The sequence below is a fragment of the Enhydra lutris genome, unplaced genomic scaffold, assembly GCF_002288905.1.
Source record: "Enhydra lutris kenyoni isolate GAN:26980312 unplaced genomic scaffold, ASM228890v2 scaffoldscaffold31, whole genome shotgun sequence".
NCBI lineage: Eukaryota > Metazoa > Chordata > Mammalia > Carnivora > Mustelidae > Enhydra > Enhydra lutris.
Window position 1 is genome coordinate 21,297,568 of NW_019154115.1, and position 15,150 is coordinate 21,312,717.

A 15,150-nucleotide genomic window follows, 5' to 3' on the forward strand; every position below is an offset into this window, starting at 1 on the left:
CACAGTATATAAGGATGTAATTTTTGAGGGGAAAAAAATCTAAGAAGGAAATGGAGCTGTATAGGAGCAGAATTTTGTATGCTATTAAAGTTAAGTTGAAATCAATTCAAACTAGATTGCCATTTAGGATGTTAATTGTAATCTCCATGGTAACCACTAGGAATATATCTAAAAATTATACACACAATGGTGCACTATGAAAAAATTAATGACCACCAAAGAAGGCAGTAATGAAGAAAACAGAAGAACAAAAAAGGTATAAGATATACAGAAAACAAATAGCAAATGAAAAAGTAAGTCTTTTATCTATAGTCACTTTAAATGTAAATGAATTAAACTCTCCAACAAAAGGCAGAGATTGGCAGGATGAATTTAAAAAACTATGATCCAAATGTGTGTCGATTACAAGAGACTCACTTTTTAAAATTTTTATTATTATTATTTTTTTTAGTTTCAGGTATAGAATTTAGTGATTCATCACAACACCCAGTGCTCATCACAACACATGCCCTCCTTAATACCCATCACCCATTTAACCCATCCCCCCACCCATCACCCCTCCAAGAAACCTCAGTTTGTTCTCTATAGTTAAGAGTCTTTTCTGGATTGCCCCTCTTTTTTCTTTTTTTCCCCTATGTTCATCTGTTTTGTTTCTTAAATTCCACATGAGTGAAATCAAATGGTATTTATCTTTCTCTGACTTATTTCACTTAGCATATACTCTCTACTCCATCCACATCATTGCAAATGGAAAGATTGCATCCCTTTTTATGGCTGAGTAATAATCCATTATAGATATAGATATCTATCTATGCTTCTATATATCTATAATGGAAGATATATAGAGAAGATATGTATACATATATTCTTTATCTTCTTTATTCATCAGCTGATGGACACTTGAGCTCTTTCCATAATTTGGCTATTGTTGATAATGCTGCTATAAACATCAGGGTGCATGTACCCCTTCAAATCTGTATTTTTGTATCCTTTGGGTAAATAACTAGTAGTGCAATTGCCAGATTATAGGGTAGTTCTATTTGTAACTTTCTGAGGAAGCTCCATACTGTTTTCCGAAGTGGCTGTCCCAGTTTGCATTCCCACCAATAGTGCCTGAGGGTTCCCCTTTCTCTGCATCCTCACCAACACCTGTTGTTTACTGTGTTGTCAATTTTAGCCATTCTGACAGGTGTGAAGTGGTGTCTCATTAAGGCTTTGATTTGCATTTTCCTGATGATGAGTGATGTTGAGCATCTTTACATGTGTCTGTTGGCCATCTGGATGTCTTCTTTGGAAAAATGTCTATTCCTGTCTTCTGCCCATTTCTTAACTGGATTATTTGTTTTTTGGGGTGTTGAGTTAGATAAGCTCTTTGTAAATTTTGGATCACTAACCCTTTATCAGCTATGTCATTTGCAAATATCTTCTCCCATTCCATAGGCTGCCTTTTAGTTTTGTTGATTCTTTCCTTCACTGTGCAGAAGCTTTTTATCTTGATGAAATCCCAATAGTTCACTTTTGCTTTTGTTTTCCTTGCCTCTGGTGACATTTTCAGTAAGAAGTTGCTATGGCCAAGGTCAAGGAAGTTGCTACCTGTGTTCTCCTCTAGGAACTTGATGGATTCCTGTTTCACATTTAGGGCCTTCATCCATGTTGAGTTTATTTATGTGTATGGTATAAGAAAAATGGTCCAGTTTCAGTCTTCTGCATGTTGCTGTCCTGTTTTCCCAACACCATTTGTTGTAGAGACTGGCTTTTTCCATTGGATATTCTTCCCTGCTTTGTTGAAGGTTAGTAAACCATATGGTTGTGGGTCCATTTCTGGGTTTTCTATTCTGTTCCATTGATCTATGTGCCTGTTTTTGTGTCAGTACTGTACTGTCTTGATCACTACAGCTTTGTAACATAACGTGAAGTCCAGAATCATGATGCCTCCAGCTTTGCTTTCTTTTCCAAGATTGTTTTAGCTATTCAGAGTCTTTTGTGGTTCCATATATATTTTAGGATTGTTTGTTCTATCTCTGTGAAAAATGCTATTGCTATTTTGAGAGGGATTGTGTTAAATCTGTAGACCGCTTTGGGTAGTATAAACATTTTAACAATACTTGTTTTTCCAATCCATGAGCATGGAATGTCTTTCCATTTCTTTGTGTTCAATTTCTTTTATAAGTGTTTTATAGTTATCAGAGTACAGATATTTTATCTTTTTGGTTAAATTTATTCCTAGGTATCTTATGGCTTTGGGTGTAATTATAAATGAGATCAATTCCTTGATTTCTCTTTCTGTTACTTCATTATTGGGGATATAAAAATGCAACAGATTTCTGTGCATTGATTTTGTATCCTACAACTTTACTGAATTCGTGTATCAATTCTAGCAATTTTTGGTAGAGTGTCTGGGTTTTCTATGTATATTATCATGTCATCTGCTAATAGTATAAGTTTGACTTCTTCCTTGCTGATTTGGATGCCTTTTATTCATCTTGTCATCTGCTGCTGAGGCTAGGACGTCCAATACTATGTTAAATAACAGTAGTGAGTGTGGACATCCCTGTCTTATTCCTTACCATAGAGGAAAAGCTCTCAGTTTTTCCCCATTGAGGATGATATTAGCTGTGTATTTTTCATCTATGGTCTTTTATTTTTTTTTTAATTTTTTAATAAACATGTAATGTATTTTTAGCCCCAGGGGTACAGGTCTGTGAATTGCCCGGTTTACACACTTCATAGCACTCACCATAGCACATACCCTCCCCAATGTCCATAACCCCACCACTCTCTCCCGACCCCCCTCCCCCCAGCAACCCTCAGTTTGTTTTGTGAGATTAAGAGTCTCTGATGGCTTGTCTCCCTCCCAATCCCATCTTATTTCATTTATTCTTTTCCTACCCCCAAATCCCCCACGTTGCTTCTGCACTTCCTCATATCAGCAAGATCATATGATAGTTGTCTTTCTCTGATTGACTTAATTCACTAAGCATAATACCCTCTAGTTCCATCCACGTCGTCGCAAATGGCAAGATTTCATTTCTTTTGATGGCTGCATAGTATTCCATTGTGTATATATACCACATCTTCTTTATCCATTCATCTGTTGATGGACATCTAGGTTCTTTCCATAGTTTGGCTATTGTGGACATTGCTGCTATAAACATTTGGGTGCATGTGCCCCTTCAGATCACTACGTTTGTATCTTTAGGGTAAATACCCAGTAGTGCAATTGCTGGGTCATAGGGTAGCTCTATTTTCAACTTTTTGAGGAAACTCCATGCTGTTTCCCAGAGTGGTTGCACCAGCTTGCATTCCCACCAACAGTGTATGCAAAGAGGGTTCCCCTTTCTCCACATCCTCGCCAGCATTTGTCATTTCCTGACTTGTTAACTTTAGCCATTCTGACTGGTGTGAGGTGGTATCTCATTGTGGTTTTGATTTGTATTTCCCTGATGCTGAGTGATGTGGAGCACTTTTTCATGTGTCTGTTGGCCATCTGGATGTCTTCTTTGCAGAAATGTCTGTTCATGTCCTCTGCCCATTTCTTGATTGGATTATTTGTTCTTTGGGTGTTGAGTTTGCTAAGCTCTTTATAGATTTTAGGATACTAGCCCTTTATCTGATACATCATTTGCAAATATCTTCTCCCATTCTGTCAGTTGTCCTTTGGTTTTATTAACTGTTTCCTTTGCTGTGCAAAAGCTTTTGATCTTGATGAAATCCCACTAGTTCACTTTTGCCCTTGCTTCCCTTGCCTTTGGCGATGTTCCTAGGAAGAAGTTGCTGCAGCTAAGGTCTAAGAGGTTGCTGCTTGTGTTCTCCTCAAGGATTTTGATGGATTCTTTTCTCACATTGAGGTCCTTCATCCATTTTGAGTCTATTTTCATGTGTGGTGTAAGGAAATGGTCCAATTTCATTTCTCTGCATGTGGCTGTCCAATATTCCCAACACCATTTGTTGAAGAGGCTGTCTTTTTTCCATTGGACATTCTTTCCTGCTTTGTCGAAGATTAGTTGACCACATCTATGGCCTTTATTATGTTGAGGTATGTTCCCTCTAATCCGATTTTGTTGAGGATTTTTATCAAGAATGGATGTTGCATTTTGTCAAATGCTTTTTCTTCATTTATTGATTCATTTATTGATTGATTTATTGATTGATTATTGATTCATTTATTGGTTCTTATCCTTATCCTTTCTTTTATTAAGAAAGTGTACCACGTTGTTGATTTACAAATATTGAGCCACCCTTGCAGCCCAGGAATAAATCCCACTTGGTCATGGTAAATGATTCTTTCAATGTACTGTTGGATTCAATTTGCTAGTATTTTGTTGAATTTTTACCTCCATGTTCATCACGGATATGGGCCTGTAGTTCTTTTTTTTAGTGGAGTCTTGGTCCAGTTTTGGAATCAGGGTAATGCTGGCCTCATCAATGAGTTTGGAAGTTTTCCTTCCATTTCTATTTTTTGGAATAGTTTGAGAAGAATAGTATTAACGCTTCTTTAGTGTATTCTGCCGAAGCAAGCACAGGTGTTGACTCTTCTTTAAATGTTTGATAGAATTCCCTTGTAAAGCCATCTGGCCCTGCACTTTTGTTTTGATTATTTATGAAATTTCTTTGCTGGTTATTGGTCTGTTCAAGTTTTCCATTTCTTCCTGTTTCAGTTTTGGTAGTTTATATGTTTCCAGGAATTTATCCATTTCTTCCAGTTTGCCCATTTGGTAGCATATAATTTTTCATAATATACTCTTACAATTGTTTGTATTTCTGTAGCGTTGGTTGTGATTTCTCCTCTCTCATTTGTGATTTTATTTATTTGGGTCCTTTCTCTTTTCTTTTTGAAAAATCTGGCTAGGCATTTATCAATTTTATTAATTTTTTCAAAGAACAAGCTCCCAGCTCTTGGTTTCATTGATCTCTTATGTTTTTGTTTGTTTCTATATCATTTATTTCTGCTCTAATCTTTATTATTTTCCTTCCTCTGCTGGCTTTAGGCTTCATTTGTTATTCTTTTTCTAGCTCCTTTAGTGTAAGTTTAGGCTGTTTGAAATTTTTCTTGCTTTTTGAGGTAGGCCTATATTACTATATGCTTCCTCCTTCCTCCTTATGACTGCTTATGCTGCATCCCTAAAGTTTTGAACCATAGTGTTTTCATTTTCATTTGTGTCCATGTAGTTTTTAATTTCTTCTTTAACTTCTTTAATGGTTGACCCATTAAAGCATGTCCTTTAACCTCCATGTATTTGTGGTATTTCCATATTTTTTCTTGTGGTTGACTTCAAACTTCATAATGCTGTGGTCAGAAAATATGCATGGTATAATCTCAATCTTTTTGTACTGGTTGAGGCCTGATTTGTGAGCCCTGTATGTGGTCTATTCTGGAGAGTGTCCCATGTGCATTTAGTAAGAATGTGTATTCTGCTGCTTTAGGATGAAATGTTCTGAATATATCTGTTAAGTCCATCTGATCCAGTATGTCATTCAAAGCCATTGTTTCCTTGTTGATTTTTCGCTTAGATAATCTATCCACTGATGTAAGTTGAATGTTAAAGTCCCCTACTATTGTATTATTATCAAAGAGTTCATTTATATTTCTTATTCATTGTTTTATACAAGTGGGTGCTCCCAAGTTAGGGGCATAAATATTTACAATTGTTAGATTTTCTTGTTGGCTAGTTCCCTTTTTTATGATATAGTGCCCTTCTTCATTTCTTGTTACAGTATTTGGTTTAAAAACTACTTTGTCTGATAGAAGTATTGCTACTCTGGCTTTCTTTTGCTGTCCATTTGCATGATAAACGTTTTTCCATCCCCTCACTTTCTGCAGGTGTCTTTAGGTCTAAAATTGTCTCTGGTAGGCAGCACATAGATGGGTCTTGTTTTTTTTTTTTTTTTTTTTTTATCCATTCTGACATTGTATGTCTTTTAATTGCAGTGTTTAGTCCACTTATATTCAGAGTAATTATTGATAGATATGTATTTAGTGCCATTTTATTACTTGTTTCATCATTGTTTCTGAAGATTTTCTCTGTTCCTATCCAGTCTTTCTCACTTTTGGTCTTTTCTTCTACTCAAAGAATCCCTTTTAATATTTCTTGCAGGGCTGGGTTAGTGGTCACAAACTCCTTTAGTTTTTGTTTGTCTGGGAAACTCTTTACCTACAAGAGAGTCACTTCGGATCTAAGGACATGCATAGGTTGAAAGTGAAAGTTTGTAAAAAGATATTCCCATGCAAATGGTAGGCCAAGCAGAACTTTATGACAATACTAAAATCAGGGAGAAAAAATAGATCTTAATTCAAAAAACTGTTATGAGACAAACAAGGACATAACATATTGGTAGAGGGGTCAATTCATCAAGAAGTTATAATAATTACACACACCAACCAATAAAGCCCCAAATATATGAAGCAAACAGTGATAGAATAGAAGTGGAAAATAGTTCTACGATAGTTGGAGACTGCAATATCCTACTTTCAGTAATGAACAGAACATCTAAACAGAAGACCAATAAGGAAACAGAATAAGGAAATACAACAACATTGTAAACCAACTAGACTTAACAGATATATAGGACATTCCACCCAATAATAGCAGAATACACATTCTACTGAAGTATACATGGAACATTCTCCAGGAGAGACCATACATTAGGCAATAGAAAAATCTTACCAATTTGTTTAACCATTTATGCATTGAATGACAGCTAAGTTGTTTCCAACCTTTTTGATTATCAATAAAACTGTTATGAAGATTCATGTCCAAGTTTTTGTATAAACACAAGTTTTTAATTCTCTTGGACAAGTGCTCAAAATTGCAACTACTGAGTCATATAGTTGTTTCAATCTGTTTTTTTTTTTAAGATTTTATTTATTTATTTGACAGATAGAGATTACAAGTAGGCAGAGAGGCAGGCAGAGAGAGAGGAGAGGAAGGGAAGCAGGCTCCCCGCTGAGCAGAGAGCCCAATGCGGAGCTCAATCCCAGGACCCTGGGATCATGACCTGAGCCAAAGGCAGAGGCTTAACCCATTGAGCCACCCGGTGCCCCGCTTCATCAGATTTTATAAGAAAATACCAAACCGTCATTCATGATGATTAGAACATTTTTTATCCCACCAGCAATTTATGAGTAATCCTATTTCCCTGCATTTTTAAAAAATTTTATTTATCTAAGTAATCTTTATATCCAACAAGGGGCTCAAACTCACAACCCCCAGATCGAGTCATGGGTTCTTCCAACTGAGCCAGTCAGTGTCCCTTTCCCTGCATTCTTGGCAGCATTTTGTGTTGTCACTATTTTTTTTTAGTCATTCTAATATGTATGTAGTGGTACTCATGATGAGTTTAATTTGCAATTCCCTAATGGTTAATGATATTAACATCTTTTTATAAGCAATATTTGCCATCTGTAGATTGTCTTCAATGAAGTGTGTCTTGCCCATTTTTAATTGAATTTTCTTTTTCTTCTGAGTTTAAGAACTCTTTATATATTCTGGATACTAATCCTTTGTTGGATTTGTGTTTCACAGATGTTTTCTCTAAGCCTGTAGCTTGTCTTTTCATCTTTTTAATAGGGTCTTTTTTGGAAAAAATGTTATTAATTTTGATGAAATCCACTTCATCCATTTTTTCCTTGTATAGTCATGTTTTTGGTATCAAGTGTAAGAATTCTTTGCTCAGTCCTAAGTCCTAAAGATTTTTTTCTATTTTTTTCTCCCTAAAGTTTTATAGTGATCTATTTTGAGTTAATTTTTGTGAAAGGTGTGAGGTTCAGGTTGAGTTTTATTTTTTAAACCTATGGATGTCCAATTGCTCCAGCTCCATTTCTTGAAAAGGTTACCATTTTCCCACTGAATTGCTTTTGCATTTTATAAAAATCCATTGATCTACATGGCTATCCTTCTGCTGCCAATACCACACAGTCTTGTTTTCCTGGTTATTTTTTAAAAGCTCTGTACTAATTCTAATGTGCTATGAGGACTGAGAACCACTGCTGAAGCCAGAAAAATGGTCTGAAGAGACTGTCTAGTATGATTATCTCTTACACTCTGGAGAAATACAGTGAAAACATGTTGTACTTAGAAGCAAAAAAACATGTGTTTTGTGATCTTTGTAAATGAGGATGTGGCTAGGTGATCTGGCTGAATCTGTTAGCCCGAGTCTCAATTTTCTCATCAATGGAACTGGGATACTAATACATATTTAGTCTACCTTTCTGGTATGCCTGTGAGTATAAAAGGAAATATAGAGTCTGTAAGGTTTAGACTAAAGCCAGTATTCAAAAACAAAGGCTGAGTATTTGGGAGTGGGGTGGGGGTGGGGAAGGAAAAAGAGATCCAGAGAGATTAACGTCTTTCTTACCCAAGGTCACCTTTTTATTTGATTTGGTGGCATTAGCTAGGAAATTTCAAGTTATTTAACAAATACTTACAGAGTACATTCTGCCAGACAATGTGAAAAGTTCCTGGGACACAAACACAAAAAGACACGGTCCCTGTCCTTAAGATTCTTCCCATTTAGTGAGGACATATACCATTTTTCAAAAGTTAAGTGAATTGAAATTAAATTTGTAGTGAGAACTCCTTTAGAATTCCAGGGACCTTTTAGGTAGATGGATTCATAGGGCAATAAATCATTGTTCTGACATCTCTGTAAGTCACCAGCTATATTCTCAGACTTTCACAGGATTTTGCATGCGGACTTTATAGAGACAAAAGGAAAGAGGGAGGGTTTCCCTGGAAAGAACTAAAAACATTCCTAGGCTCACATGCTTGCACCTCCTCTCATCCCCATTCCAAAATTTCTTTGCCATCCATTTATTAAAACAAAACAAAAACATTCCATGAAGCCAAGTCAGAGTCCTGTATTTTGAATAAAAAATACACTTGCTTACCTCAGGTGGTACAGCGCCTACAGAAAAAGGGTAATTCCAAGGGTAAAACTACTACTTCTGTGTGCTTCCAGGTCTCATTTTACAAAGTGATTTCAACCCAGGTCTGTCTGTAATGCAAACGCATATCGAGTAGCTTTAACAATTAGAGGAAGACTGGATATGCAACATTCCTCCAGACAGCCTAAACTGAAGAAAATCACCCGTGGAGAATAAAGGCTAGTATTACAGAATCATTTTTAGTATTATTAAATGCTATTTGGTGCGTTAAGAGTTCAAGGCATGAGAATAAATCAAAATGCATGCTAGCAAAACATCCTCTAGCACAACAAGATCAGAATCCAGTTCCCAGACCCCCAACTGGAGAGATGCTCAGAAGTGCTAGCAAGTTCTAGCCCAGCCATTGGTGAGGCTCTGCTGCCCCCAGGTGGCTGAAGTTCTTTTCCGACAAAACCACGGGTGCTCTTGTGCTAGTAAGGGCTATGATGAGTTTTAGAATGGTTGAGTGGATGGATGGGTAGGGAGGTGGGTGGGTTCATTCACTTAGTAAATATTGAATTTCAACTATTTTGCCAGGTACTGTGCCAAATGCTCTCAGGAAGTGACATTTAAGATTTGATATCTGAAAATTGCTTTGGCATTAAGTAAACCAAGGGCTATAGTCAGAGATGCCCTATGCATTGGTTTCAGAAGAATAGTGGAGATGAGGGCAGGACTTCCCAAACATGCTTCATTCTTCAGGGAGACAAACATAACTCTGCTAACCTTAGTCTATTAATTCAAATTCATTGGGTTAATAGGAGAAAGAATACAGAGCAGAGAGATCATGATCCCAGGGTCCTGGGATCAAGCCCCATATCAAGCTCCTTCGTCAGTGGGGAGACTGCTTCTCCCTCTCCCTCTGCTGCTCCTTCTATTTTTGTTCTCTCACTCATGCTCTCTCTCTCAAATTAAAAAAAAAATACAGAGCTGGTAAATGCAGGCTTTAGATACACATTAAGAGTATAGAGGAAGTTCTAGATGGGGGAAGACAGGGAGAGTAAGCAGAAGTCTTTGCATCACTGAAAAACAAAGGGAAACAGATAGAAGAACAAGATACCATATTTAACATGGTTGATCCTCAAAGATGATGACACCCAGTATTATTAAGTCATTATGCAACTTATTTTATTTTTTGTAATTCTTTTTTTAAAAAAAGATTTTATTTATTTGAGAGACAGAGCGAGCACAACAGTGGGGAGTGGCAGAGGGAGAAGCAGACTCCCTGTTGAGCAGGAAGCCCGATGAGGGACTTGATCCTGGGACTCTGGGACTATGACCAGAGCCGAAGGCAGTCACCCAACCAACCGAGCCACCCAGGTGCCCTACTTTATTTTTTGAAAGAGAGAGAAAGAAAGCATGCACAAGCCGGCAGGGGAAAGGGGCAGAGTGAGAGAGAATCTTAAGCAGGCTCCACACCTATCACAGAGCCTGAGATCATGACCTGAGCTGAAATCAAGAATCAGACACTTCCAACTGAGCCACCCAGGTGCCTCTTAAGTCATTACACTATTGATGGGTATGGGAATTGGTGCATTTCATTTGACAGCAATTCCACAATTAGAAATTTATTGTCCAGAATTACTTGCAGGGATATATAGAGAAAAGAGCAGATGAGACTAGTGCCATTCCTTCCACCTGAGCTTAAACAATGGCCTCACAGACACGTAAGAGCTGAGAAGTTTCTTGATAATGCAATTTGCGCTGGAAGTTGTCTCTGCAGCTGAATAACTTAGTTCCTTTTAGGATTCTGTAAAAACCTACCAAAAAATTCCCAACCTTTCAATTTCCTTTGAACTCAAACATGCATTTATTGAGCAACCTATGAATGCAATATTTTGGCTGGGGTGGGGAGAGTGCAACACAGGGATAACTTAAATCTGCTTCTCTGACCTCAAAGACTTTGGTCTAGAGAAGTTTGAATTGTAAAAATAAAACAGTAATTAAATGAAAAAATAGTATTGTGGGAATATGGGGAAGGGAAAAATACCATATATTCTAATTGGAAGGATAAGGAAGGGATGGCTTCCTAGCAGATATGGCATTTGGGCCTTGAAACACAGTGGATTTTAATAGATCTGGGAGATTTAGAGGAAGGACAGGTTGGTGTCTCTTCCTTTAGGCTGGAAGAGCATGAACTGTAAATCTTTACTGAGCACCAAGATGCTGTGTGAAATGGAGAAACATAAGAACCAATATAAAGGGAAGATACAATACATCCCTGAAAAAAAAATCATGTAATATTAAATGATACTGTGTGATTAGGCATCAGAACAGTTTAAAGACTTCAAAGGCAAAGCAGAGATACAGGCCAAAATACATTTTGGGGGGGTAGTGAATTAGTCATTTTAAAAATATTTCAGTGAAGGGCTCCTGGGTGGCTCAGTCAGCATCTGACTCTTGGATTTCAGCTCAGGTCATAATTTCAGGGTCATGAGATTGAGCCCCATATGGGCTCCACACTGGGCATGGAATCTACTTAAGATTCTCTCTCTCCCTATCCTATCATCTCTCCCTCCCTCCCTCTCCCTCTCTTAAAAAAACATATTTCAGTGAAGACAATAGGAGAAAGCACAAGGCATAAAATGCATATTACTTTTACTACTACTTCTCCTCCAAGCTTCTAGATTTTGTAAAAAGTTTTTATTTTAATTACATGATAAATACATAATATATAATACAATCTTGTTTGAAAAAATCAACAGAGGGGTGCCTGGGTGGCGGTTAAACGGATGCCTTTGGCTCAGGTCATGATCCTGGGGCCCTGGGATTGAGCCCCACATTGGCTCCTTGCTCAGCAGGGAGTCTGCTTCTCCCCTGCCTGCCACTCCCCCTGCTTGTCCTTGCTCTTTCCCTCTCTCTCTGTGTCAAATAAATAAATTTTTTAAAATCTTTAAAAAAAAGAAGAAGAAGAAAAAAAAAATTTAAGAGATAAGGGGAAAAAAACAGTAAAAAGAAAAATTCTCCCTTCAAAATCTTCACTTTCCCACCCAATCTCATTTCTTTTCCTAGAAGCAAGCACTGCTATCAGCTTGCTGTGTTTTCTTCAGAATGATTTCTGGAGTATTCATGTAAATATATAACTGTGCTATGGTTTTACATAAATGGATATGTGCTTTTCTGCATTTAAAAAAATTACTCAATACCCTATTTTGGAGGTTTTTCCTATGTTAGTACATAGATCATAAAGTACACAGAGTTAAAAGTCATTCTTGGTAACTAAAATCCCACAGTAAGGATATACCTTGGCTATTTCACCATGTCCATTTGTTTTTCTTTCTTTCTTTCTTTCTTTTTATTTTTTTTTTAAAGATTTTATTTATTTATTTGACAGAGAGAGATCACAAGTAGACAGAGAGGCAGGCAGAGAGAGAGGGAGGGAAGCAGGCTCCCTGCTGAGCAGAAAGCCCGATGCGGGACTCGATCCCAGGACCCTGAGATCATGACCTGAGCCGAAGGCAGCAGCTTAACCCACTGAGCCACTCAGGCGCCCTCTTTCTTTCTTTTTTTAAGTTTATTTAAGTAATCTCTACACTCAATATGGTGCTTGAAGCGACAACCCTGAGATCAAGAGTTACACTTTCTTCTGACTGAGCCAGCCAGACGCCCCTCAACATGTCCATTTGGATGATCCATAAGTTGAAAGCCACTAAGGTCTTACCTGATTTATATAAACATACAAAAAAGCAAAAAACAACCCCAACTCTGGGTCTAACAAACCGACGTCTTCTTTGAACCTCTCACTAACAGCCCCTCACTCAATTCAGGAAATGTAAGTTATCTCTGCAAACACCAAAACCAATGAGGGGGTTCTCTCTGTTAACTGCAACCAGTGGTGGGGAAACAGATTATACATCATCCTGAAACCACCCCCAATCTATGGTTTATGCTCTCCTGTCCACCAGTTTCCTTGGCTTTTGATATTCAAAGTCAAGCAAGCATGTCCACTAAAAACACAAACAAAACAACAAAAACAAAACTTTTCAGCTAAGCAGCAGCTCCTATAAAAGTGATTTAACTTTCAACCCCATCATGAAATGAAAAAAAAAAAAAAGAAAGAAAATTCAGCCCCTCTTTTGACTTCTCTGTTCAAGATTCTAGCTGTCCTTCCCTGAAGCACATGCATTAAGGTGACCACAGATATCTCAATGGTGGAATGAAAGGTAGTGGGACAAGGAAGCTCAGGGAAGGTGAAACCTCAGTTAATACCTCAAATATAATTCACTACAATGGAAAGATTTCCCCAAATTAGATATACTTTATGAGCACCGTTTTATTTATTTTTTTAAAGATTTTATTTATTTATTTGACAGAGAGACAGAGAGAGCATGAGATGGGAGAAGGTCAGAGGGAGAAGCAGACTCCCCATGGAGCAGGGAGCCCGATGCGGGACTCGATCCTGGGACTCCGGGATCATGACCTGAGCCCAAGGCAGTCACCCAACCAACTGAGCCACCCAGGTGCCTTATGAGCACCATTTTAATAGTTGCCCAGTATTATAACAATATTTTAGAATGCTTATTTAGAAACAAACTTTACCATTCTCTTATTTTTTAAAATTTTATTATAGATGATGGCCAATATGGCTATCTTAGGACATATCCCCCACTGAATTTATTTTATGTAATTTACATCATAGTATTTATATTATGTTAAGGCTTTTGTTACATAGTCCAAATTGCTTTCCAAATAGTTGTGTTTGAGTCTAGAAGAGCTCTGGTAGGGCACACCCAAGACTCCTGCACCAAACTTGGAAGAGTTGTCTGTATCAGCTGTCATCATTTCCTAGGCTCTTACTCATTCCTCAACTCCTGTAGTCTGGCATCTGTCTAAACCACTACACTGAACTGCTTCTGTCAAGGGTCCTGTTGCTGAATGAAGTTCTCCTGTTTGACTTCTCAGAAGCATGTGACAGCCTTCGACTCCTCCTTTCCCATAAAGCTTCCATTCTCTCCTGCTTTTCCTCTCCACTTTGTTTCCTTTGCTCGTCCTCCTTCTAGCCTGCCATGTTTTCCAGGGATCTAATGTACCCCTAAAGGCCTTCACTTCTAAAAGCTCTCAGGCAATCCGATCATACATCCCCACTTCTAGGTTCTGATGCCTCCTACACCTCCCTCTTCATCTCAGCTTTTTCTAGGGCTCCACATTCCTCCACTCACTGGACAGGCTTCGCCAGTAGGAGGTCCCAAGCCCATCTCAACAGAACAATGTTGAGAGTAAACTTCTCTTCCTCCATCTCCCCCAACTCCTGTATTCCCCATCTCACACCACATGCAAGGTGCTCAAGCCAGAAACATGAGCATGATTTCCTTCTCCCTCAGTCCTCACATTCAGACAATTTCCCAGTCTTGTTGATTCTAACTCTAAATGTCTCTCAACTCTGTCCACGGGCCCCAGGTGCTCTGCCAGTATGAGTTCAGGTCTCTGTCAATCCGTGCTTGGAGTACCAGAACTCCTAACTTGGCTCCCTTCCTTTTAGTCTTGCTTCCTTCCCTCCAACCAGTTCTTTTTCTTTTTTTTTTTTTTTTTTTTTAAAGATTTTATTTATTTATTTGTCAGAGAGAGAGAGGGAGAGAGAGCGAGCACAGGCAGACAGAATGGCAGGCAGAGAGAGAAGCAGGCTCCCTGACGAGCAAGGAGCCCGATGTGGGACCCGATCCCAGGACGCTGGGATCATGACCTGAGCCGAAGGCAGCTGCTTAACCAACTGAGCCACCCAGGCGTCCCCCTCCAACCAGTTCTTGACAGAGCAAGGGGAGCTTTCTGATATGCAAATCTAATTACACTTTTCCCAACTTTAAACCTTGCACTATTTCCCCATCACTTTTCCCAGCTCTAAACCTTGCACTATTTCCCCATTGCCTCAGAATAAAACCCATGCCCTTTGCTTCCTGAAGCAGACATATGGGTGCATATAGATTTTTAAATATTACCCTAGAGTAAAACTTAGTCTTGGTGGTGTACACTTCTGTGACTTTTAACACGTGTTTAGATTCTAAGGCCACCACAACTATGTGCCACTCCAAATCACGCCCTTATGCTATCCTTTTATAGCTACACTCTCTCACATCCCTAACCCCAGACAATCACGGATCTATTCACCATAGTTTGTCTCCACAGCTTGTCTTTTAAGGGAGGGAGGGGGATCTTTTGGAAAAAAACAAAACAAACCCAAGCCCCTTAAAGTGGCTTTAATGACTACCTAGCTCTTCTACCTCACCTCCAAC